Source organism: Triturus cristatus, chromosome 4_1 (genome assembly GCF_964204655.1).
Source record: "Triturus cristatus chromosome 4_1, aTriCri1.1, whole genome shotgun sequence".
Classification (NCBI taxonomy): Eukaryota; Metazoa; Chordata; class Amphibia; order Caudata; family Salamandridae; genus Triturus; species Triturus cristatus.
Window position 1 is genome coordinate 908201097 of NC_140585.1, and position 27226 is coordinate 908228322.

The window sequence follows — 27226 nt, forward strand, 5'->3', positions numbered from 1 at the left end:
ATGTTCAAATATGTCAGCAAGATATGCCAATTTTGTGCACCAAAGTTTGTCTTGAATTAGATCGCAGAATTCGTGTTGCTGATTTTCCTCAAAAAGCTTCAGCATCATTTCCCGCAATTCGTATACACGACAAAGCACGCGACCTCTTGAGAGCCAACAAACGTCTGTGTGCAGTAGGAGCTTTTTAAACCTTGCCCCCATTTGTTCACAAATATGAGCAAATATTCGTGATTTAAGAGGTCTGCTTTTAATGTAATTGACCATTTGAATCACTTTGTCCATAACTTTTCGTAATTCATTTCCAATGGTTTGCGCGACTAGTGCCTCACGATGTAAAAAGCAATGAGTAAATATGATATTTGCATTTTCTTTCTTTGCTAAAGCTATAAAAACCTTTTGTTGAGCCAACCATTGAGGGTGCACCATCCGTGCATATCCCGACACAATTTAACCAGCGCAAATTATTTTTCTTCATGAAGCAATCTAAAGATGTAAATATATCCTCACCTCTAGTTCTCAAGGGAAGTTCTAGGCAACACAGGAATTGCTCAATAATTCTGTCACTATAAATGAAACGTATAAAAACCAGTAATTGAGCTAACCCACTGACATCCGTAGATTCGTCTAATTGCAATGTAAAGACCATATTATCGTCTTCGAAAATATCCTTCATTTGTAACTTAACGTTAGCAGACATATCTTGAATACGTCTTCCTATTGTGTTATCTGCCAAAGGGATTTTATTAACTTCTATCTCAAATTCTGCCCCAAACATTGTTCGAACAATAGCACAGCAAGATTGCCTTATGGTGGTTTCGGCAACAGTGTGTGGTTCCTTGTTTTTGGCAATTATTTGAGCAACCAAGTAACTTGCCTTTTGAGCTTTCTCTGATGTCTTCATTCTCTTTGTGAATGATGCAGACTGCTTCCTTGTAGATTTAGAAAGCTCAATAAAGTATTCTTCTGGTTTTTCTGACAAATGGCTGTGTTTTGTGGTAAAATGTCGTTTTAACTTATTTGGTACCATACTTTCATTTGCAAGTATTTCCCCACAAACTAAACACTGGGGGCAAGGATGGTTTTCATTACCAGAAAATGTGAACCCCAGTTTCATATAAGCTTTGTTATATAAACGAGGATTGGAGATTTTCCCTTTACACTTCTTACGTGCTGAGACAGACCGCTCAGTTGATTCTTGGGTACTTTGTGCAATAGCTGCTACATGTTGTTCTTCGCAAACGCCATCTTCACCAGCTTTTCGCTTCCTAATTATAAACTTATCCATTTGGAGCTTCTGTTTGCCTTCCGGGAATATGAAGAAATGTGGAAATCTAGAGATAGGAAGAACATGAGACACGGAGTTTAACATTCTTACGCCTTGCTTACACGCGGAAAACATGACATTGAAGGTGGAAGAGCCACGCCAACATTGCCCATGGGAAGTTCTAATTAAGTTGGAGAACCACGTTTCTGAAACCTCAAAAATGGTTAGGAAATCAAACGGTTGCCCGAGCTGTGTTATCTTTCAATAATCTAGTTCTGATCTAGTCAATCATATCAAAAGACTTAAGATTGGACTAGAAAACAACGAAGTAAACACAAGAAGATGATGGGCGGAACGCTGAAACTTTGCAGACACTGACCCCCAGTCACAGATCTGGGTTTAATCCATAATCATTCTTTAGCTCACTGTGCCACCTCAGTTCAGACCCAGCTATATGACAAAGAATTTACACTGGAAGAGTAAGCAGTAAACACAGAGCTGGAATCTCAACCAATTTTGAAAGTTAGAAATATAAACAAAGCATTTACTTAACAGCAAAAAAAACACAGCTTGCTTGAAACGTGACTTTCGGAACGTACAAAGAACCAGAGCGCAACACTACCTTGATGGCTAACTGACCAACTCTAGTTTTACAGTTATATACACAAACATCTCAATCCAGCATATAGTAAGGCTCACTTTAGTGCACAAATAACTGAGTAGTCATAGGATGCTGTGTACTATAGATGGCTGACTCTGTGTAATGCTACCGTAGTGACATTATTGGGAGGACTGTAATAGCCCCTCGCAGCTGAGAACACCGTGCATCAATCCAAGAGGTCCAGGGCTACAAATGGATGGCAGCAAGCCCCGGCCAGAGTGGGAGCAAAAAAGACAATGGAGCCTCATATGTTTTCTGCACTCACAGCATGGTTGGAAACCTGTTGTTTTAGGAGAAGACACTGGTCCCTTGCACACTGAATTTCATTGTAGGAGTCAAAGGCTGACAAAAGGGGGAGCGGAGCTCCAGAACCACATTCCAATGAGAAGAAAGAAAGGAACTGACGTCGGCCTACAGTGGTGGCGCTTATATGTGGCTCCACTCTATCACTGCTGGGGTGGCACAAAGTCTACTATAAGCCGCACCACGCAACATAGAGGCGCACAGGAGCCTTGTTATGAAAAGTTTCCAGGTCCTGTCTGGCCCCTGAGGGATATTAACAAGCTAATAAATATATGTTTAGAATTATCCATCAGAAGTGGCTTCTAAATTAAAATCATACCCCCCCTTCTCGTGATTTTGAGTAGCAGAACAAACAAAAAAACAACTATATTAATTTGACAAATCCCCAAAGCTTTGTAACATTCTATTTTAAAAGCATTTTCAAATGTTAAGCGATGTATTTATCAACAACATTCCTGCTTTTCTGTCAGTTGTGTCACCATGGCACATGTCTGTGCAAAAAAGGACGAGAAGATACACAACAACCTGGCGTCCCTGTGTCAGGTTTAGCATACCAAGGCATATTAATCTCTACCCAAAGGTGGGAAGGTAAGGGAAACATGGGAATCGGTGGAGCGGAGGCACAGTAAAGTAAGTGGACCCCATAAAAGCAAAACTAGACCAGTCAACAACAGAATTACAATAAAGACAATGCAGCAGTATGAGTGATTGGGTGGACTATTAGCCATGGAGCGAACAGGCTAGAAAAGTAGATTGGATACATCACAAACTGCTTTCAAAGATATGGAAGGAGCAGAATGCAGTCAGGCAGGTTAGAAGCTCTCAAATATGCGTCACAAAATAATCATAGGTACTGAACAGAAAGTGATAAAACTTACGAAAAGTCACATTTGGAACGGAATGGCTGGAACAATATTGAGGGAGTGAGAGAAGCCTATTCAGTGTTACTAAACAAAGACCGGAGAGAAACTGCTGCCTCTTATGCAGGCAGTTTGCGGGAATAATTAACAATATGGCTACTCGTGTAAAATTAAAAGCCACCATATCACATGCTTACAACCATTTCCACATCATTTTTCATCAACCACCCCTGGAGGGAAGATCAGCAACTTCTTGTAACAGACTGCCCTGATTCAGCAAGCCACCTAAACTAAACAACAGTCAAGGTGAATCATAACATCACAGTTTCAAGTAAGCAGAATATGGTTACATTTTGTCATTCTGATGCAGGATGAATCTACAGACATTAATAAATTATTCAGAAAGATGTTGAGCTTTCTGCGCCATAGCTTACTCAGAGAAGGAAAAAAAAACAGAATATCCAAGGAATTAAATGAAACTCCTTTAATATACCAGTGCCTCGTCTATGAATATATCTGTAAATCCAGTCTATTGACAAGTAGGACTTACAGCAGTAGAAAACTGAATCTAGCAATGATTTCCATAACTTTAGATGAACTTTCATTACATAGTGTTTTAGATCCGTTTAAAATTCATAAAGGTTCAAAGTATATGTTTGAGATGGAACTAAAAAATAATCGTGTGAGTGGAAGTGAGCTTGTTCACATAAACATAATAATGACTATTAGAAGTTTAAGCAAATCAATCTCTGTATTTTACTTTCGACAAAGACGGCAAAGGAGGTTAACCTATATCTCTCCCATCACAACTCATTTGTGCTTGCCAAATATGGAGACCATTAGTTTTAGTAAGCATGTCTACCTGCTTTTCTATGTCTGACTTGTAGAGCCATGTTTATGATCAACATTTTGCAGCATCCTAGATAGGAACACAGACGTCTGGAAATGGGGTTTGGAGAGGAACAGAAAGTAATAAGTAAGTCTGCATTGATGGTAATGCTGCCTAATGTATAAAAAGAACACACATTTTAATTGTTCTGTACCAAAGGACAAGCATTATCCAGTAGGACGGTGTTGGAGCGCTTTACATGACCTTTGCCGCCCTCGTGTGAACAGGATCAGATCTGCCTCGGAGATGCACTCCGGTGCCCTGCAGACATTCACCAGCAACAAACCTAGTGAACCTTTGCAGGAAACTGAAGCCCCAGCTCGTCAACCAGCACACTCCAGCAGGAACATAGCTTTAACATTTACAAAATTAATCTGGGTGGCAGAGGTCACCATAACAAAGGGAAGAAGGCCGCGCGCTCGCGCATCTGATACGGGTTTTATTTCATTCTGGGGCATAAACAGACTTTGACAATTTTGAGCAAAGTTTGACAATTTTGAGCATTTACCTGGGGAGCAGAGGTCACCGTCGCAAAGGGACAAGGCCGCGCGCTCGTGCATCTGATACGGATTTTATTTCATTCTGGGGCTAAACAGAGTTTGACAATTTTGAGCAAAGTTTGACAATTTTGAGCATTTACCTGGGGAGAACAGGTCACCGTCGCAAAGGGACAAGGCCGCGCGCTCGTGCATCTGAAAAGGTGTTTTATTTCATCCTGGGGCCTAAAATTATGAACATTTACCTGGGGAGCAGAGGTCACCGTCGCAAAGGGAACAAGGGCTCACGCTCGGATAACACTTCTCGCTGCTCCTTCCTCCGCCTACGCCGAACTGCGTCACTGAATCTGACTGCAAGAGCATTCCCCCTAATCTGGCTGCAGACGTCATCGGCGCGCGACACACCCACAGATGGGAGGCGACACACTACTGTGTCGCGCCACACACTTTGGAAAGCACTGGTCTAGCTCATCTTACTCCTCGCCTCCACACAATATGTATCAATTTTATGTCTGAACGGGTCCTCCAAAAATTGAAGAAAACGTGAAAAGCAGTGCAGTGTGTTACATAGTAATGGGAAAGTGAACCCATTTTAGTTCACGTGGAGACTAGGGAGCAATTCGAAGTGTACGATGGAAGGAGAGAGTTAAGTGGGACAGAGTTTCTTCATAGTTGGGCTCATAGACAGAGGAGCTCGGGGGTCCTTATCGATTCCAGATGAGGTGATCACAGAAGGGAAAAGACTTTAGTTCCTTTCTGAACTTCGAGAGTGATGTGGTGAGCCTGGAATTCAGAAGGGGTTTTCTTGGAGGTCTTGGTGCCCACAGTGTCTCCTGTTCTCATTCTTGCATTTCTCGTTCTGAAGTCTACCAATGTCATGATTTTCAAGCAGGTGAATCAGTGGACCAGTTGTTACTGATTTGTAGGTTCAAGCCTTAAAGCCGATGCAGTCTTTGATGGACAGCATTTGTAGATTCATCACTCTCACTGTGATGTGATATATATTGAACCCCGTGATGAAATGGGCGGTGGCACATTGGATGCAATGCCTTGAGGCAAATGCGGAGTGATGGAAGCTGGTGAGTAGGACATTGCCACCACCCAGGTGAGAGAGGATCAGGGCTTGTGCATTGCTTCTTACTCGGTTAGAGCTGTGACTGAGTTCTTTAATGTCTCTTGGGAAATGAAAAATGTATCCAACCAACCACTGTTCCCTGTAAGGTGACCTTACATTGCCGCACACAGAGGAAAAAAATTAGAGGGAACATTGGTCGACGCACTCACATGTGCGGTCTGGTTCCTGGCGCACATAGCCTTGGCTGCAGCGCACAGAGACCTTACACTGCTGCACACAGAGGAAAGAAATTAGAGGGAACATTGGTGCTTGTATGGGTGAGAGGCTGTATATGTAAGTAAGTGTGTGTGCGTGGATATATAGGTAAATAGGTGGGTGTGTGAGTAGATGTTTTGGTGAGTGTGTACATCTGTGAGGGGCTGTATGGGTAAGTGACTGGTTGTATGAGTAGCTTTATAGATGAGTGAGAGGTTGTGTGAGTACCTGTATGAGTGAGTGAGTGCCGCTCCTAGCATATCCCAAAAAGCCTAGTTAGTGTACCGCCCTTCTAACATTACTATCCTGTTGCCTCTGACGGCCACCCCTTACATTGTGGTGCTGGTGGACGTGCCCCCTTTGAGGAATAATACAGAGGAAAATTTCAATGAACTTAAAAATAAAATAGTTCACTGGTTGGCAGGCAACCAGGGTGAATCATTTTTAACCTCCCACGCAGACGCTGGCAGAAAAAGTCATAATGGCTCGCAGGGTGGGCTGGATAGGCCAGATTCAGAAAACAGTACTGGGTGATTGCATAATAGTGAATTTTAATAATCCTGTATGGGCAGGTTTGATTTTTCATGCCCTAGAATCAAAAGGCACATCAACGGATCGCATAGCTGTTCTTCCTTTGGGCTTCTTTTACCGCCTAAAAACGCTGGTGTTTGGGTCATGAGAAACTGTAATTTGGTATAGGAAAGTCTTGTTGTGGGCGAACAAACCATTTTGCTTCGTCTGGCACTACTGCTTTATAATTAAGTAACTGCTTTCTAGCACTGAGCAAGCGAAATGAACCAGACTGATTGGACCCTATTCCCATCACAGATATCCAGAACTCTGTTATTAAAAATCAGGAACCTGATATTCTGACCCAAGACTCTATTGTGGTTCTAAGTAGGAACATTGCTGGAGTCCAGAGTAAGCTTGAAGATGTTGATTGGCTGGGTATGCTGAAGAACTTTAACTTTATTTGTTTACAGGAAATGTAGGACACTGAGGGTTGCTTGTATCTTGATGGTTTTTCCTCATACTCAGTCCTAGCTAACCCTCCTCTAGTGGGCGGGCTAGTGGTGTCCTTACAAATCTAGTTAAACTAGAGGATATTTGTAAAGTAGAGGTTATAAAATCCAATTGTAAAACCACCTTGGGCACCCTTTTAATATTCCCTAGTAAGCGTAGACTGCTCCTTATTATTTTCTATAATGCAGTTACGTGGAAAAACGAATCAGATGCAGTTATCAGCCTTAAAACATTCATTGACGATTTCTTTTATTCTGAACCCCCTTTCACTATAGTCATGCTGGCTCGAGATTTTAATTTGCATCCTTCTTATTCCTGCTCAAATAACAAGGATTCCGACTCTCGGGGGCTATTTGAAAATCAGGCACATTCCAAACACACACACCAAGGGGACGTTGCAAACAGCCTTATCTCTGAGTTTAACTTGGTGAATTTAATGGTCAGTAACCAGGACTATCTGGAGGAGAGAACACCCACTTTTAAGGGGGGGGGGGCATTGCACAGTGATAGATTACATTTTTGTTTCTGGTTGTTTTTTTACTTCACTTTTAGATTTTAAGGGTTTAAAACACAACCTGGGTGATCACAACCCGCCAATAGCATCATTTCCCTGGGATAATAAATCGATGAGATCAGTACCTCTTTATAAGGAGTCCAGGGCCGAAGGGTAAGGTGGGCTAGCATTGTTCCCTCAGCTTTTGTCCAAAATCTGATCACCTCATGTCAAGCTGATTTTCACACTTGTTTGTCCGAAGTAGAGCTACCACAGAGAATTTTGGTGTCATTTTCTAATATGAGTATGTTTATCAAATCCGTTCACCTTAAAACTGCTCCTTCTTTGGCCACAAGTGTGGAAAGATGGTTTGATAGGTGGTGCTTCAAAACCCATAAGGGCCTCTGGAATCTTTTGCATGCAAAGCCCTGCTGCCAAGAAAAAGTCAAACAGGCCAGGGCGGCATTTAGAATGGCCTGTAAGGAACGTAAAGCCCAAATTAAAGAAGAGTCCTGGAAAAGCTATTAATTGCTATTCAGCAGCGCTATAGCTCTGCTTTCTGGGGTGTTATTAATTTGTCTCTTTTTTATTAAAGATCACCTTACTAATCAGGCCTGTACTATCGCCTCTCAGGCATGGGTTGACCATTTTAAGGCTATTTATAGCAAAGAAGTGGAGCTGAAGCTAACAGAAGACCGCTGGACCGAGCATAACATAATTTTTAATTTGTCAGAGGTCAGAGCTGCCATCTCCCAGTTGCCCTTAAATAAAGCAGGATGCATGATGGGGTACCAGGGGACCTATACAAAACCTGTATATATTTGTGGGCTACGTTACGGACACAGCATTTAAATTCTGCAGCTTCTGGTCACTTTCCTTCAACCTGGTCTAAATCAATAATAGTCCCCATTTAGGGTAACAGGTCGGATCTGGCCTGTTTTAGGCCAATTTCCCTTATAGATTCAGAGGTAAAATTATTTTTTGCATTTTGTTAAACCGCCTCACAGAGTGGGTCGAAGAGAGAGGCTTTTTATCTGACCTTCAGTATGGGTTTCGCCCAGGGCAGTGTGTACCATAGAGCAGACTTTGAACCTTTATTTATTAACATGCAAATACACTAAGGTTAAGAAGGGGGCCATCCATCTGGCCTTCCTGGACCGTAGCTCTGTTTTTGGTAGAGTCAATTGCTCCAAGCTTTGGTCCATGATGGAACAGATGGATGTTGATTTAGTTCTAATCAATTTCTTGTGTGATTTGCAGAGTGGTCGTTCCGGCAATGTCCGGTTTGGTCCTAATGGGGAATGCACTGAGCACTTTGAACTTCGGCGTGGGGTGCGGCAGGGCTGTATTTTAACTCTTTTTTAAATTATTTTTTATATTAACAACATAGAGCAAGCTCTGACAGCTCTGGGTCTTGACGTCCCTAGAGTCGGAGGTTGTTCAATCCCTTCCTTGCTCTATGCGGACAACACATTTTTAATTGCCTGTACTGCTTAAGTCTTGCAAAAGCTCCTTAACCTTTTTGATTAGTTTTAAAATAGTCTTGACCTGTCGACAAACTTCCTAAAATCACTTGTTATGAAGTTTGGGCCATCAAACACGAAAACGATGAAATATGTAATAGATGGCCAACATATCAGGGTGGTAGATACGTTTAAGTACTTGGGGATGCAACTGGACTCTGAGTTTAATTGGCACTCACTTATAGATCAGAATGTTTTATCTTTTAATAGGGCGATATTCAGCATTGGGGATTTTTCAAGCCCATTGGGGCGAACTCATATTCAATTGGTCCTGGAAATTTACAGGGCTAAATGTATTCATCTAGTGTGATATGGCAGTGGAATTTGGGGATATGGCCAGGTTGCTCCAAGTTTCTGCAAACAAGTTTTTAAGGAGCCTTTTGGGAGTTTGTCAAAATATATCCTATGAAATTGTCCACAAAGAATTAGGTATAGATTTTTTAATTGACCAGCTCCACTTCAGTCCATTAAAACTCTGGAATTCAATTTGGTTAAAGGAGTAACTGAGTTTTAGTAGACTGATTGCCTGAAACTAGAAAAGTCTTTACAGATCCCTTGGCTGGTGTATGTGGCGCATAATATGCGTGTCCTAAAGAGGCCAGATATGTTTGTTAACCCCCTAGACATAACTCATACTGATAGCAAATGGGTCGAAACCACTTATAGGGACAAGCTGACATCAGAACATGAGTATGCTGCATTAACGAAACATTCTATGCGACATGAAATATTGGTAAAAACAGTTAGCAATATTGAACCTTACTTGACTTGGAATATGTAACGCCACCAATGCCGATTGTTGCCCTATTTCAGGCTACATTTATTTCCCTGTTTAGTCCCTTTTAACCATGGTTGTTTTAAGCATTCAGATTTGCCCCTTTGCAACTGTGACAATATGTCGATTAACTACACATTACACATGGTAATGCTTTGCCCAAAATATAATATCTGCGATATAAATTCATACACCCAATTTTAATACCTCTGAATTTTACCCAAGTTAGGCCAGCCTTATTGTTTTTACAGCTATTAAACTTTCCTTCTATTTGCTTTTTCCTTGTGCGTTTTTTGATGGGGATTTTAAAACATGAATGATTGTGGCACTGAAATTCTGTATGTTGTTGAACGATCTGCCTTTTATGATTTTATCTATAAAATCGAATAAAGATTATGCACTAGCACTAAAGTGAGTGGGTTTCTAAGTAGCTCTATGGATGAGTGAGTGGTTTTGAGAGTACTTGTATGGGTCTGTGAATGGTTATGTGAGTGGTTGTGTGGTTATGTGAATGGGTTTAAGAGAGGTTATATAAGGGTGTGAGTGGGTGTGTGAGTGCTTCTGTGGATGATGTCATCAGTGATGTAATTTAAGATTTCATCATTGATGTTACTGACCATGCCATTAGTGATTTAATATGTGAGGTCATAAGCAGTGTATTGCGGGGCATAAGTTATAGTTAGTTCAGGTTACTATAACTGTTGAATTTTACTTTTTTTAATGAGTGAAGTGTGAGCATAACTATAACATCTCTGTAACCTTTGTTTTTTTCAATGAATTTCTAAGGTTTCTTAAGTTCAGTTTCCTAACTATAATGTCTCTGTAACTTTAGTTTTTTTCAGTGATTGACTAAGGTTTTTAAAATTCTATTTTCTAACTGTAACCTATTACCTTTGAAAATGAGTGTGTGAGTGAGTGCAGCCGTGTCTCAGTGGGTGTGTGACTGAATGTATGAGTATATCAATGGGTGTGTGACTGGGTGTGTGATTGTCTGAGTGGGTCTGGGTGTACCTTCATAAGTGTCACACTGTGTGTGCGAGTGGGTGCGTGAGTGTCTGACTGGGTCTGTGAATAAGTTCATGAATGTCTGAATAAGTGTCTGAGTGTGTCTGTGAGTGGGTGCACGAGTCTCTGAGTGAGTCTGCGAGTGGATACATGAGTATATAAGTGGGTCTGTGAGTGCATGCATGAGCCTCTGAGTGGCTCTGTGAGTGCGTGTGTGAGTCTGTAATTGGGTCTGTGAGTCAGTGCATGAGTCTCTGAATAGGTCTGTGAGTGGGTGAGAGAGAGTATGAGTAAGAGGGTGCATGAGTGTCTGACTTGGTTTGTGAGTGGGTGTGATAGTGTCTGAGTTTTTCTGTGAGTGGGTGCGTGAGTGCCTGAGTGTGTTCTGCTTGTTTTACACCTTTTTCTGTTCATTTCTGACCTTTATTTTGTCTCTGCTGTTAGTACACGTCCAGGTCATAAGGGCAAAGTCAGCATCAATAGCACTGAACCTAGGACAATGAGAGGTTCTGGTGGGATCCAGTTTAGCCAAAAATCTAGGTGTGGTCTAAGTATTTTAAAGTGAATCAATTTGTGTCTGTGGTTGGGAGAAATCAATATGATTTGTAGACAGCAAAAATACTATATTTTAACTGGCAGCGGCCGCTGTATCTCTCATTCCCACAGGTTGTTAAAGCAGCCATCTCTAACAAGGGGCATGGCCAAGCTGACCCGATAGAGTGCAGAATCTAAGTGTCTGCCATCTGTGTGTGTTATCAATGTGGTGGGAGGAGTGAATTCAGCACAGTCAAGAGGATAAGTGGGGAACTGAGCATGCAGTGCACTCTGTAAATGACACAAAACAAAATTGTCCATAGAGGTAGTCTCAGCAAAGTGCATTCTATCATCATGTGAGAGAACAGGTCCATCCGTGAACAGATCCGGGGCAGTTACTGATTATCCACAAGCGGTAGAGTGGGAGAATGCAAGCGGTCCTCCCCTTGGAGTCTGAGGAGCTTTTTCCATGCCCAGCACCTGGTGGAGAGGGTCCAAAGGGAGCCTGCATGTGAGGAGCACATGCAGCGGGGTCTCCCCCACCTGACCATGCTCTGGTCTGTCATAGGGGATTCGTGCATCTCTGTGGTACTAGTGGTACTAGTGATACACATATGACACTGGGCCACCACATAGTAGAGCTGAAAATGGGGAACTCCGATCCTGCTGCGCTCGTACGAATGCACTAACATGTCCCTCTCCACCTGTGGTGGGCATCCAGCCCAGATCATCCTCAACAATAAGCTATTCCATGTTGTGAAAAATGCGTTGTTAAGAGGGATAGAAATTTTCAAAAATAAGTACAAGAAACGAGAGAGGACCATCATTTTAACAATGGACACGGGCAGACGAATCCATCCCTCAATCAGCGTTGTTAGGTGTCCAATCGTTGGACTGTAGTTAATATAAAGGACCTGATCCTTGTTGCGGTGAACATGAATACCAAGATATTTGACCGTGTCCTCACTCCACCGAAGGGGGTATTCGCACAGCGTGGGTGTTGTAACTACAGTAAGCAGGAATAGCTTGGTTTTCCCCCAGTTTATCTGGAGCCCAGAAAACTGTCCATATCTTATGATCTTGCGAATGAGAGGGACCAAATTGTCCCCAGGGCGTTGCACAAACAGCAAGATGTCATCAGCAGATAATTAAATTAGAACGGGCCAGTTGTGAACTGTAGGCCATGATGGAGGTGCCTTTCTTAGAGGCGCTGAATCAAGGGATCCATGGCTAATATGAATAATATAGGCGATAGGGGACAGTTCTGTCACATCCCCCTTGTTATTGGAAATTATGCAGTAATTGAACTAATTGCCCAAATGCGAGCCATGGGGTGAGAGCAAAGAAGCATGATGAGGGAAGTGTGGCTGGATCCCGTGCATTGTCACGCCGCCTCTACAATTCGAAGCATCGCTTGGACCATTAACTTTTGGATAACCCATCCTTCTATCTAGTGTACCTTGACTTTACCTGCAGAACATTGTTGCCCTTGGCTCCGGCCGGATTGTGCATTCGCCTTCAGCTCATACTAGTGAACCTTCACTGCACCTGATTACCGTTGGTGCCCTCGTCACTGGACGGCTCGTGTATTCTCACGACTCCAGGCAATTTCGTTTACAATCAGGCATGTACATATTAATGTCCTGATGATGATCCTGGTACTCTTCTGACAGGATCGAAACATCGTCGACCCCTTCTAAAATAGCATGTACGTTAATCCATTGTGTTAAAAAAGTGCATTAGCTGTTTTGAAAAAGCTTACAACATTGGATAATGTAAAAAGCTCCTTTTGTCTTGCCTGAAATACCTTTGTTTGTTTTGTAATGTTATTGTTCTAATCGGATACAGGACTGTGTCCCACAAGTACTTTGTTCCTATATGTCTGCATATTTTTTTATTGAAAAATTAAATCGGTTGTCCGGCTGGACTTCCAGAATATAGTATCGATTCTGAACTATATTTATCTAATCATTATCCTAACTATTTGAGGATCATTGTTGTTTGTACTGATGTATTCTGCAGTGTCTGAAGCCTTTTTAATAGACCGGCCAAGATATTAAAATAAAGACTGCTGCAATAGTCGAATCTTGTGACCAAAGTTTTTATGAGTTCAAAAGGCAGAAAGGCTATTATTCAAGGAAGTCAAAAGCCTTCTCCTCATCGATAAGTGCCACACCAGACAGAACCAAGAACAGACTACAGGTGGTACCCATAAACCCAGTTGAGACCTGGGTAATAAGCATATGCAGCAACTAATGTCTCAACAGGAAATATTGGGAGGCAAATATTTAAGAACATGCACAATAGTTGCAGGAAAGCAATGGAGACAGGGAGACATTGATGATTTATGCAGTAATTGCTTGGAGCAGTTTATATTCAACATTAAATTAGAGAAGAAACATTGTATTACATTAAATGGCTTGTAACCTGTACCACTTGTGCAAATTTGTGCTCGTGAAAAAGTGAACCGCGCAGAGTGACAAGTGAAACCAGCGAGAGGCGACGCAAAAGGAAACTGATATCAATATTTACAAAGGAGCATTTATAGTGTTCCAATCTCTTTTGATAACAACTTAGAAATGAGTCAGTTGAATAATAATGTACAATACACGATATTAAAAGCAAAGACAAGCATGTAAAACGCTAGCTTCTAACACAGAGTATGTTGGGTACAGTGGGTACAGTGAATCCTGTTGTATGAGTAAGTCAGCCACTTTCCAACAACAGCGGCTGGAAACATAAAGAGCCCGAGAAGCAACGGCGTGAGCCTGTGCAGGCTCAGGGGCACCCCGTGTGTTCAATCAAGAAGTATGAGGATGCTGGTAATATCTTCCAATGTTATGCGTGAAACGTGGGGAGGAGCTAAGTGCTGAAGAATAACTTTATAGGGCCAGGCACAAGGATGATGAGTGAATAGAAAAAGAAGATAGATAAAAGAGGGAGAGTTAATCGAAGACTGGAGTAAAGTTTTCATTACACCTTGTTACAGTAGAATAGATTAAATAATATAAGGCAACATGATTGGATAATTTAGAAATGAGAACTGAGATAGTCCCTGCACAATTTTAAAAGAGAAACATTAACTAAACAAAATGCGAATGATGTCATTGTTGTTACACATAAATGGAAACATTTGGATCAATACAAACTATACCTAATCATTATGCAGTCAACAGAAATGTGTGCAACAAAGGGGTATCATGAATTGGGAAATGGGCAAGGGGAGGACCCGGTTTGAGGAGAAAGGAAATTATGACTCAGTTAATCATGGAGGTAACACTTTGGATGAATGGAACAATACCATTACTGTCTGAAAATCCTCTACATCTCTCATTTGGGATGTAATCCACACTTAAGAGGTCTCTATTCCTTTTCCTAATTAACTGTCCCTCCTTTATCTATCAGTGGCCTACATCCTGGCCCACATTTTGACTGACCCGATATTGTGCCCGAAGAATTCAACTATGGCAAGGCGCAGTTCTTCACGGCAGACTTTGTCATGAAGCACATTGCAGGGAAAGCGCCAAGTATGGTCCACCCCACCACCAAAGGGTACCATCAGCACAACACGGACCGGAGCATGGTCTGACAGTGTGCACAGAAGGACAGCTAGATTGCCAACCCAGGGCAGCACAGTCGCTAAAAGCAACCAATAATCTATGCAGGACTGGACCATCTGTTGTCCAGTGCTGAGTAGAATATGTACCAAGGAGTACCAGTCCACTGAATACACCAAATGTTGTGCAGGGCGTGTGTGTTGCAGATGTCGTTCAGTATATGATGGGACCTTGGCATACCAGTTGGGGAAGTCGCCAAAGAATGGAGGAGGGGGTCAAGAAACAGATTGAGATCCCCCCCCCCCCCCCCCCCAAGACTACATGGTCAGCATATGCTGGTCCCAGCAAGGCCTGGAGCTCCACACAAAAATCTGGAAAGTCAATGTTTGATGCATAGGCATTAAGGAGCAGTACACTGTGCCCTGCCAAGAGTCCCATGACAGCCACATATCTGCCAGACCTCATCAGTGTAACCATCGGTGGGAGTAAAGGGGACTGAACGATAAATCAAAATGCTGACGCCTCTGGAATATGTGCCATGAGTGGAAAAATATATATGAGGGCCCCAAGAAGAGGCAACAGGGGTGCAGAAAGAGGGAAGAGGATGAAGAAAGAGGCAAGGGGTGCATAAAGAAGCAAGAGAGCTGCAGAAAGAAACAAAAGAAGTGCAGAAATACGGAACAGAGGTGAAAAAAGAGGCAAAAGAGGTGCAGAAAGAAGCGAGAGGTGCAGAAAAAACAAAAGAAGTGCTGAAAGAAGGAACAGAGGTACAGAAAGAGGCAAGGATGGTGCAGAAAGGAGCAAGAGAAGTACCGAAAGAAGCAACAGAGGTGCAGAAAGAGGGAAGAGGGGTGGATAAAGAGACAAGAGAAGTGCAGAAAGAAGCAACAGATACAGAAAGGGGTAAGAGGGGTAGAGAAAGAGACAAAAGTGGTACAGAAAGAAGCAAGAGAGGTGCAGAACGAAACAAAAGTAGTGCAGAAAGAAGGAACAGAGGTGCAGAGAGAGGCAAGAGGGTGCAGAAAGAGGGAAGAGGAGTACAGAAAGAGGCACGAGGGGTGCACAAAGAAGCAAGAGAGGTACAGAAAGAAGCAAGAGAAGTGCAGAAAGAAGCAACAGAGGTGCAGAAAGAAGCAAGAGGGGTACAGAAAGAGGCAAGAGAACTGCAGAAACAGGCAGAATAGGTGCAGAAAGAGGGAACAGGAGTGCAGACAGAAACAAGAGAGATGCAGAAAGAGGCAAGAGAGGTATGGAAAAAAGCAAGAGAAGTACAGAAAGAACAAACAGAGGTGCAGAAAGAGGCAAGGAGGGTGCAGAAAGAGGCAAGAGTAGTACAGAAAGGCAAGAGGGGTGCAGAAAGAGGCAAGATATGTGCAGAAAGAAGCAAGAGCATAAAGAACAAACAGAGTTGCAGAAAGAGGCAAGAGCGGTGCAGAAAGAAACAAAATAGGTGCAGAAAGAGGCAAGAGAACTGCAGAAAGAGGCAAGAGAGGTGCAGAAAAGGCACGAGAGGTGCAGAAAGAGGGAAGAAGGAGGCAGGAGGGGTACAGAAAGAAGCAAAAGAGGTGCAAAAAGAAGCAAGAGAAGTACAGCAAGAAGCAATAGAGGTGCAGAAAGTAGCAATAGGTGTGCAAAAAGAGGTAAGAGAAGTACAGAAAGAAACAACACAGGTGCAGAAAGAGGCAAGAGAAGTGCAGAAAGAGGCAACATAGGTGCAGAAACAGGCAGGAGAGGTACAGAAAGAGGGAACAAGGGTGCAGAAGGAGGTAAGAGAACTGCAGAAAGAGGCAAGAGAGGTTCAGAATGAGGCAAGAGAGATGCACAAAGACGGGGAAGTATGCATAAAGAGGCAAGAGGGGTGCAGAGAGAAGTAAGAGGTACAGAAAGAGGCAAGTGAGGTGCAGAAAGAGGGAACAGGGGTGCAGAAAGAAGTAAGGGGTGCAGAAAGAGGGAAGAAGGGTACAGAAAGAGGCAAGAGAAGTGCAGAATGAAGCAACAGAGGTACAGAAGGAGGTAAGAGAACTGCAGAAAGAGGCAAGAGAGGTGCAGAATGAGGCAAGAGAGATGCACAAAGAGGGGGGAAGTATGCATAAAGAGGCAAGAGGGGTGCAGAAAGATGTATGTGAGGTGCAGAAAGAAGCACAAGAAGTGCAGAAAGAGGCAAGAGAAGTGCAGAAAGAGGCAAGAGAGGTGCAGAAACAGGCAGGAGAGGTACAGAAAGAGGGAACGGGTGCAAAAAGAGGCAATTGAGGTACAGAAAGAGCAAAGAGGGGTGCATAAAGAGGCAAGAGGGTTGCAGAAAGAGGCACGTGGGTGCAAAAAGAAGCAAGAGAGGTACAGAAAGAAACAAAAGAAGTACAGAAAGAAGGAACAGAGGTGCACAAAGAGGCAAGAGGGGTGCAGAAAGATGGAAGAAGGGTGCAGAAAGAGGCAAGAAAAGTGCTGAATGAAGCAACAGAGGTGCAGAAGGAGACAAGAGAAGTACAGAAAGAGGCAAGAGAGTTGCAGAAAGAAGCAACAGAGGTGCAGATATTGGCACGAGAGGTGCAGAAAGAGGCACAAGAGGTGCATAAACAGGCAGGAGAGGTGCAGAAAGGGAACAGGGGTGCAGAAAGAGGCAACAGAGGTACAGAAAGAGGGAAGAAGGGTGGAGAAAGAGGCAAGAGAGGTACAGAAAGAAGCAAGTGAAGTTCAGAAAGAGGCACCAGAGGTGCAGAAAGAGGCAAGAGGGGTGCAGAAAGAAGCAAGTGAGGTGCAGATAGAATGAAGAGAGGTGCAGAAAAAGGTAAGAGAGGTGCAGTAAGAAGCAACAGAGGTGCAGAAAGAGGCAGCAGAAGTGCAGAAAGAGGGAAGATAGGTACAGAAAATGACAAAAGGTGCATAAAGAGACAAGAGAGGTGCACAAAGAGAGAAGACGAGTGGATAAAGGGGCAACAGGGGTGCAGAAACAAACAAGAGAGGTTCAGAAAGAAGCAACAGAAATGCAGGATGAAGCAACCGAGGTGCATAAAGAGGCAAGAAGGTTGCAGAAAGAGGCAAGAGAAGTAAAGGAAGAAGCAACAGAAATGTAGAAAAATGCAAGAGGAGTGCAGAAAGAAACAACAGAAATGCAGAAAGAGGCAAGAGAAGTGCAGAAAGAAGCAACAGAAATGTAGAAATAACTAAGAGAAGTGCAGAAAGAAGCAATGTAGGTGCAGAAACAGGGAGGAGATGTGCAGAAAGAGGGAACAGGGGTGCAGAAAGAGGCAAGAGGTGCAGAAAGAGGGAAGAAGGATGCAGAAAGAGGCACGTGGGTGCAGAAAGAAGCAAGAGAGGTGCAGAAAGAAACAAAAGAAGTGCAGAAAGAAGGAACAGAAATGTAGAAAGAGACAAAAAAGGAGTGCAGAAAGAAACAACAGAAATGCAGAAAGAGGCACGAGAAGTGCAGAAAGAAGCAACAGAAATGCAGAAAGAGGCAAAAGAAGTGCAGAAAGAAGCAACAGAGGTGCAGAAACAAGCAAGAGATTTGCAGAAGGATGCAAGAGAGTTACAGAAACAGGTAAGAGAGATGCACAAAGAGAAAAGAGAGGTGCAGAAAGAGGGAAGACAAGTGAAGAAAGAAGCAACAGGGGTGCAGAAAGAAGGAAAGTAGGTGCAGAAACAGGGAGGAGATGTGCAGAAAGAGGGAACAGGGGTGCAGAAAGAGGCAAGAGGGGCAGAAAGAGGGACGTGGGTGCAGAAAGAAGCAAGAGATGTGCAGAAAGAAACAAAAGAAGTACAGAAAGATGGAACAGAGGTTCACAAAGAGGCAAGAGGGGTGCAGAAAGAGGGAAGAAGGGTGCAGAAAGAGGCAAGAGAAGTGCAGAATGTAGCAACAGAGGTGCAGAAGGAGGCAAGAGAAGTGCAGAAAGAGGCAAGAGAGTTGCAGAAAGAAGCAACAGAGGTGTAGAAACTGGCACGAGAGGTGCAGAAAGAGACATGAGTGGTACAGAAACAGGCAGGAGAGGTGCAGAAAGAGGGAACAGGGGTACAGGGAGAGGGGAGAGAGGTGCAGAAAGAGGGAAGAAGGGTGCAGAAAAAGGCGAGAGAGGTGCAGAAAGAAGCAAGTGAGGTGCAGAAATAATTAAGAGAGGTGCAGAAAGAGGTAAGATCGGTGCAGTAAGAATCAACAGAGGTGCAGAAAGAGGCAGCAGAAGTGCAGAAAGAGGGGAGACAGGTACAGAAAATGACAAAAGGTGCATAAAGAGACAAGAGAGGTGCACAAAGAGGGAAGACGAGAGGAGAAAGGGGCAACAGGGGTGTAGAAACAAACAAGAGAGGTTCAGAAAGAAGCAAGAGAAATGCAGGAAGAAGCAATAGAGGTGCAGAAAAAAGCAAGAGGGTTGCATAAAGAGGCACGAGAAGTACAGAAAGAAACAACAGAAATGTAGAAAAAGGCAAGAGGAGTGCACAAAGAAACAACAGAAATGCAGAAAGAGGCAAGAGAAATGCAGAAAGAAGCAATAGAAATGCAGAAAGAAGCAACAGAAATGCAGAAAGAACTAAGAGAAGTGCAGAAAGAAGCAACGTAGGTGCAGAAACAGGGAGGAAATGTGCAGAAAGAGGGAACAGGGGTAGAGAAAGAGGCAAGAGGTACAGAAAGAGGGAGGAAGGGTGCAGAAAGAGGCACGTGGGTACCGAAAGATGCAAGAGAGGTGCAGGAAGAAACAAAAGAAGTGCAGAAAGAAGGAACAGAGATACAGAAAGAGGCAAGAGAGGTAGAGAAAGAGGGAAGAAGGGTACAGAAAGAGGCAAGAGAAATGCAGAATGAAGCAACAGAGGTGCAGAAGGAGACAAGAGAAGTGCAGAAAGAGGCACAATAGGTGCAGAAAGAGGGAAGAGAGGTGCAGAAAGAGGGCAGAAGGGTGCAGAAAGAGGCAAGAGGGTGCAGAAAGAAGCAAGTGAGGTTCAGAAAGAGGCAACAGAGGTGCAGAGAAAGGCAAGAGAGATGCAGAAAGAAGCAAGTGAGGTGCAGAAAGAGGCAACAGATGTGCAGAAAGAGGAAAGAGAAGTGCAGAAAAAGAAAGAAAGGTGCAGAAAGAAGCAACAGAAATGTAGTAAAAGGCAAGAGAGGCACAGAAAGAAGCAAGAGTGGTTTGCACACCATTAGTACCAATTTAACACCCACATTTAGCAACAAGTAACAGGTGACCATTCTAGGTTTGCAAAGGGCCTTCGACCATGCTGTGACACAAGGTTTTCTTTGTTCAAATCTGCAGATTATATAGTAGATGATGGATTATGTGGCACATGCGGAACATGTATAAATGTGGGAATATCGGGGCAGGCAAACAGTCGCATAATTCCAGTGGCCCTGCTCATACCTCTGACTAGGTCCAGAAGTGCTCCTCAGTGGTTCCTTTGCTTTTTGTCTCATTGAGTTTATAGTTTAGCTTCTATGGAAATGAGGAAGACTAAACCTGAGGTTACCACTCCACAACACAGACTACCATACCACATAATTACGCTGCATAACACATAATCCCACTCTACATAATTCCTATACACTAAATACCACATACTTTCTATTCTCATAATTTCACTGCACAACATACCATATTATTCCACTACACACAACCTACATCCACTCCACTCTGAAAAACAATAGTAAACCACTTTTACATTTACAACGCCAATAGCTCTAACTCTTGTAAATGCGAGACCTATTACATTCCAAATGCTTTTTTAACTAGTAGTCATGTTTGCAGAGTGGTGGAGAAAGGGGGCTGGGCCTCCAAGCAGCGCTCAGGAATTCCACAGCGTAGGACTTACAGGAGGTACCAGGAGGGCTTCTTAGCCCCCAAAGTCCCTCAGGAGTAAAGTGGACTTCATCAGTGAACCCAGGAGGCATGTTTTCAGAGTGGTGGAGAAAGGGGGGTGGTGTGGCCTCTGAAGACCTTTTAGCATTCCCACTGTGTAGGACTTACTGGAGGTAACAGGAGGGGTAGTTGGACCCCAAGGACAACATTGGGGGCCAACTACCCCTCCCATTACCGCCAGTTCATCCCACACAGCAGCATTGGTAAGTTCTCATAGCAGGCCATGCCCTCTTGGACCATTTTTTAAAATGGGAAGGTGGCCGCGAAGCCCCCCTCCTGAGGCCATTTTTGGCCACGGGACCCCATTCCCCAGGGCTTTGCCTCTTTCATTTACATTTTTTTATTGAATTTAATTACAGGAGCGGGGACTCGTGGCCCCCCTTCCCTGGGCCACATTTGGCACCGGGAACCCCATATCCCAGGGCCTGGCCACAAGTTTGGGACTGTGGGGGGGGTGCCCCAATGCCCCCGCAGTCCCAGCCAGCTCCCCGCCTCCTGTGGGAGCTGGCATTGCTTTTGGACAAGGGGAGCTTCATGAAAGCAAGAGCATGTTTCCTGCTCTCGCTTATATGAAGCGAAGCAGTGTTTGCTATGGCAGGGTGGGATAACAAACTACAATGGCCCGGGGTGGGCACCCCGGGACATTACTGGAGCCGCCCGGGGGGTGGCGGTCCCCAGGGCCAAGGAGGGCTCCACGAGGGGGACTGCATGTGCAGCCCCCTCCAACAGATTTAAAGCCCCTGGGAGGTGGTGGTCCCCGGGGCCGGGGTCCGCTACAGACCCCCATATTTAATTTAATGAATGCCCCAGGGAGGTGGTGGTCCCCAGAGCAGTGTCGGGGGCATGAGCCCCCCTCACACTGTTTATTTAAATTGAAGCCACAGGGAGTTGGCGGTCCTCAGGGCTTGGAGGTCCCTCAAGGCCCCCACATAATTTAAGTTATGCCCCAGGGAGGTGGAGGTCCCCGGGGCTGCATGCCCCCACACATTAATAACAAAGCCCCATGGAGGTGGCAGACCCCGGGGCTATGGAGTGCCCCCCTGCGGGCCCCCACATGATAGTTGTGCACAGCCCAGGACCTGGCCCACCCGGGGGCTTCTAGAAAATGAAGCGCAGGAGCCTAAACTTCGTTTTTTTTTAATTCGGCCGGATTCATGAACCCATCGCAAATCCCGCTGAAATATTTATTTTTAATGTGTTTTTTGTCCCAGGGGTCCCTGTGGGACGCCCTGAGCAGGCATAGGGGGTCACGGTATTTCTCCCCTACCTCCTTTTCTTGTTTTATGACCATTTTTCTTTTGATTTGGTTCAACCGAGTCACAAGATGGCTGCCAACACTTTTTGGTTTAGAGTGTTCGCAGCCAATAAGAATCAAGCTCGTGCTCGGGAGGGTTCCCGGATCCACCGCGGTCACCAGATATATAATTTTTTAAATATGAATATTTCAGGAAGTACTGTGCGGATTTACACCATTTAATAAAAAAGGACTCTTTCCGAACCAAGAGCTAAATTTTTGCCAAATTTGGTGTAATTCCGTTCAGCAGTTCGGGCTGTAGCTGTCTAAAGTTTCCTACGGAAATTGACATGGAGAAGACGTGTTTTGGGACCCCCCCTTTTTTCTCACCCCCTGCTTGACGAATCACCCCGTAACTTTAAAGACAGGAGCTGACTGGAGTGCCCCATTAGTTTTTGAACATTTTGTGAAGGTTGTCAAACGGCGTTAAAGATATTAACAAAAGAAAAAACACTTTTCCTATGGAAACTAGGTCCTAACTATAACTACCTGCGGGCGACCGCCAGTAGGTAATATATATATATATATATATATATATATTTTTTTTTCATTGAAAAAAACATATGTTTCAGGGACGTTATAGTTAGAAAGTAGCATTTAAAAAACCTTAGAAATTCACTGAAAAAAACATGGGTTTCAGGGATGTTATAGTTAGTTGGACATTTCACTTGTACAAAACCAGAGAAATTCGAACATTATAGTTAGTAGAGCTAACTATAGCTCACGCCCCCGCAATGCACTGCTGATGACGTCACATATTACATCACTCATGCCATGGTCAGTGACATCACTGATGACATCACGGAAGACATCTCAAATGACATCACTGATGACATCATTCAGTGAATGTGTGTTTATGTAAAGACTAAATATATTTTATATATGTTAATGCCAAGGTGTATTGAAGAATGAGTTGGTGTATAAGTGTGTGGGTGGAGGATTTAATAGGTATGTGACTGACTGTATAAGTTAGTGATTAAATGTGTCTTACTGAATGCATGGGTTAGTGAATAAACTGTGTGAATATCTGTATCAGTCTCTCAGTTGTTGTGTAAGCTGCTGCATGGGTTGAGGATTAGGTACATGACTGTCCATATGGGTTACTTATTAGTTGCATGAGTATCTGTATGGGTGCCTCAGTGTTTGTGTGTGTGGGTGGGTGGGCAGTGTGTGACTTTCTGCCTACATGTGTGAGTAGATAATTTACTGGGTGTTGGACCTAAAGACCTTTGGTAGCTTGGCTCAGGTGATAAGGCTTCATTCCGGAGTATTATGTCGTGCTTGCATTCCACTCACCTCAGCACTCCAGCGTACCACCACTAAAAACGACACTACACCAAGGAATTTAGAGAAATTAGAAAAGCTTTATCTTCTCTTTTATCATTATTTTCCTTTCCTTTCAAATGGCCCTAATTAGCTTTTATCCGCTTCACATTAGGGTCTAAACATTTCTTCGTGACCAGATTGGCATTGCATAAACATTTTAAATCTGTTATGAAATCAAGCACGCCACCTGATGATCAATCACAGTACCGCCAATTCAATAGTGCTTTGGATAGAGGCATTAAATATAGCACTACCTATAGCGATTTCATAGCGCCTTAAATAGAGTGTCTAAACATAGCACTTCACATAGCGATTTCCTACCACTTTAAATAGAGTCTTTAGACATAGCGCTTTACTTGGCGATCTCATAGTACTTTGAGTAGAGTCATTAACTATAGCGCTTCACTTATGGATCACACAGCACTTCAAGTAGAGACATTAAATATAGCGCTTCACTTAGCAATCACATAGTACTTTGAGTAGAGTCATTAACTATAGCGCTTCACTTATGGATCACATGCACTTCAAGTAGAGACATTAAATATAGCGTTTCTCTTAGCGATCACATAGTACTTTGAGTAGAGTCATTAAATATAGCACTTCACTTATGGATCACATAGCACTTCAAGTAGAGACATTAAATATAGCGTTTCTCTTAGCGATCACATAGTACTTTGAGTAGAGTCATTAAATATAGCGCTTCACTTATGCTTTTCATCAAGGGGACCAAGCGCTGAGCATTGAACTGGCTACCTCCTTAGGGGACTCATGTTGACTGGGGAGGCAGTTATTTCCACTCTGGGGGCCAACGTTTAGTATTACACTGGCACGAATTCACTGGGCCATGGTTCGACCGCTTCCCCACTCCGGGGTAGTTGCAGGGCCAAGCAGGCCCGACGATCGGATTCTTCGGGGGAGGGGCGTGCACTGGGCTTCTCCCAGGCCTCCCACCCTCCTCCCCAGGGTTTACCTCAGACTTCGGCCTTACCGGCCCTTGCGAAGATCGTCCGTCAGCCGTGCAGGTTTCCCGGCAATGTACAGGTTGGTCACACCTCTCGAGGCTCCGCACTGATGACGCACCACAGCCAGGGCGCGCCCGCAGCTGCCAATGAAAGTGCGGCCTGCGGGGGCGCGGCCCAGTCAGCGAGTGGTGAAGCGACGGGGGCGGCGTTTGACAGTCCGCCCCGTCAGATGACAGGAGACACTGGCTTCGGGCCTACGCGGCCTCGATTAGTCTGCTCGGCCTAACAAGGCCCTCCCTGAACTCTAGCGGCCTCCTCAGCCCTGGGGGCCACGCAAACTCAGCTGTGACATCAGCGACAGGGCCCCGGGCTTCTCCGCGGGCCCCAGCAATAGCAGGGACAATCTTTCTGGCCCCCAGGCCACAGTGGTGAGTTCTTTCAGGATCTCTTCAATGGGGGGTGTAGAAATTAAGGCCAGGCCTACAGTTTGAGGGGTGGTGAATAGTTTGACACCCAGCGCCCCCTACTCTCACAGGGTCGCCTCAGCTAAGCAAAGTCAGGGAAATGGTGGATAAGGTCGGTGAAGGTCACTCTCTCACTCAGTTCTCTTCTGGGGTCCTGACTAGGTGGGGAACACAGACGGTTAACGTGATCCCAGAGTTAGAGGTTGAAGGTAAGGCTAGGTCATGAGGTAGGGGGTAGTATCAACTGTGGGGGGAGAAAAAGCAGGCCCTAAGAACAGTCAGTTCTCCCCCCCTCCAGCGCACCTACCTCCCCACTCAGGTGCCTTGCTCCTGACCACCTCACTTCACACCTTCTACCCCACCTAAAATGGCCGACGCAACTCACCTCTATATATAGCCTGGGCCCTGACTGTCCAGAGTGGTCCAGAAGGTTCTGGAACTCCTCATGCCAGCCTATGGCCCAGGTTCTGAGGTGAAAGTTTAGGCCACCATTTTGTGAAAGAGCTCTCTCCCTCCCTCCATTTTAGGGAAGCACCTTGCGCCACACCATCAATTAGTGATAATGGGGTGCCCAGAGCCTTTAAGTCAACACCAAAAAAAAACTAGTGGACAGAAAAATTAGAGGGTAAAGGAAGAAAAAATGAGGAGGGGACAGCCAGAGGACTGGCAGGTCTAACACGCGTCACCCCAGCTCAAAGTGGGGAGAGCTACCTAATCCCTTGGGAGTTCTCTTCACTAAGGCGGAAATACCTGGAGAGACCATCAGCATTGGTGTGGTCCACTCCTGGCCGATGTTCCACCCTAAAGTCTATTCCCTGTAGGGAGATGGACCACCTCAACAACTTAGGATTCTCGCCCCTCATTTGCATCAGCCACCTGAGGGGTCAGTGGTCGGTCTGAACCAGGAAGTGCGAGCCAAACAGGTATGGCCGCAACTTCTTCAGAGCCCACACCACCGCAAAATTCTCCCTCTCAATCGCACTCCACCTCTGTTCCCGGGGGAGTAGTCTCCTAGATAGGAAAACCACAGGTTGGTCCAGACCCTCTTCATTGACCTGCGACAGCACTGCCCCGATGCCATGCTCCGACGCATCCGTTTGGATGATGAATTCTTTGGAGAAGTCAGGGGCCCTGAGGACAGGCGCCGCACACATTGCTTGTTTCAGGGTGTCAAAGGCTCGTTGACACACCTCGGTCCAGATTACCCGTCGATGGTGCTTCTTTGATGTAAGCTCAGTCAGGGGAGCCACGATAGTACCATACCCCTTGACGAAGCGTCGGTAGTAACCGGTGAGGCCCAGAAAGGCTCGGACCTCCGTCTGAGTCTTGGGGGATTCCCAGGCCATGATGGTTTCGATCTTAGCCTGGAGGGGTTGCAACTTGCCCCGACCCACCAAGTGACCGAGGTACACTACCGACCCCTGCCTGATCTGGCATTTGCTAGCCTTAATCGTCAGACCCGCCTGCTGCAGGGCCTGAAGGACAGCCTGAAGGTGACACAAATGGTCCTCCCAGCTGCTGCTGAAGACGGCGATGTCATCCAGGTAAGCAGCCGAGAAAGCCTCCATCCCGGAGAGGACCTGGTTCACCAGCCGCTGAAAAGTGGCAGGGGTGTTCTTGAGCCCAAAGGGCATCACGCAGAACTGGCAGTGACCCTCAGGTGTGGAGAAGGCTGACCTTTCCTTTGCTCCATCTGTCAGGGAGATCGGCCAGTACCGGATGTAAGGTCAAAGGTACTCAGATATTGGGCAGCTCCCAGCCGGTCAATGAGCTCATCCGCCCTCGGGATAGGATGAGCATCGGTCTTCGTCAGAGAGTTCAGTCCCCTTTAATCCACACCGAACCTGAGTTCTGGGGTAGTGCCCGGTGGGGCCGCTTTAGGTACCAGTACCACCGGACTGGACCAGGGACTGCTTGTAGGTTCAATCACTCCCAGCTCCAGCATCTTGGTGACTTCACCATGGATGCTAGCCTTCACCTTATCCGACAAGCGGTAGGACTTGGACTTCACAGGTGGGCTGTCCCCTGTGTCCACATCATGGGTACACAGATGAGTCCTTCCCGGGATAAGTGAGAACAGTGAAGCCTACTGCTCCAGGACCTGGCGGCAGTCTCTCCGCTGTTCGGGAGTTAGAGATGGTGAGAGGATCACTCCCTCTACCGATCCATCCTTCTCTTGGGATGCGAAAAGATCAGGGAGAGGTTCACTTTCCTCTTCCTCTGACCCATCAGTCACCATCATCAAAGCGACCTCTGATCTTTCTTGATGGGGCTTGAGGCGGTTGACATGGAGCACCCGATGGGGCTGCCTGGGGGTCTTGAGATCCACCACATAGGTGACCTTGCCCTTCTTCCCAATCACCTCAAAGGGGCCTGACCAGCGATCCTGGAGGACGCTAAGCTCCCCAGGCTCCATGACCCACAACTTCTGGCCAGGCTCCAGCTCCACCGGGTGAGCATTTTGGTCATACCATTCCTTCATGACCGTCTGGCTGGCTTCTAGGTTTTCGGAAGCTTGCTTCCACAACCTAGCCATTTGGCTACGAAAGGCCAGCATGTAGCTCACCACATCCAGGGGAAGTTTTCTGGGAGTCTTTTCCCAGCCATCCTTCACCAGGCTGAGGTTTCC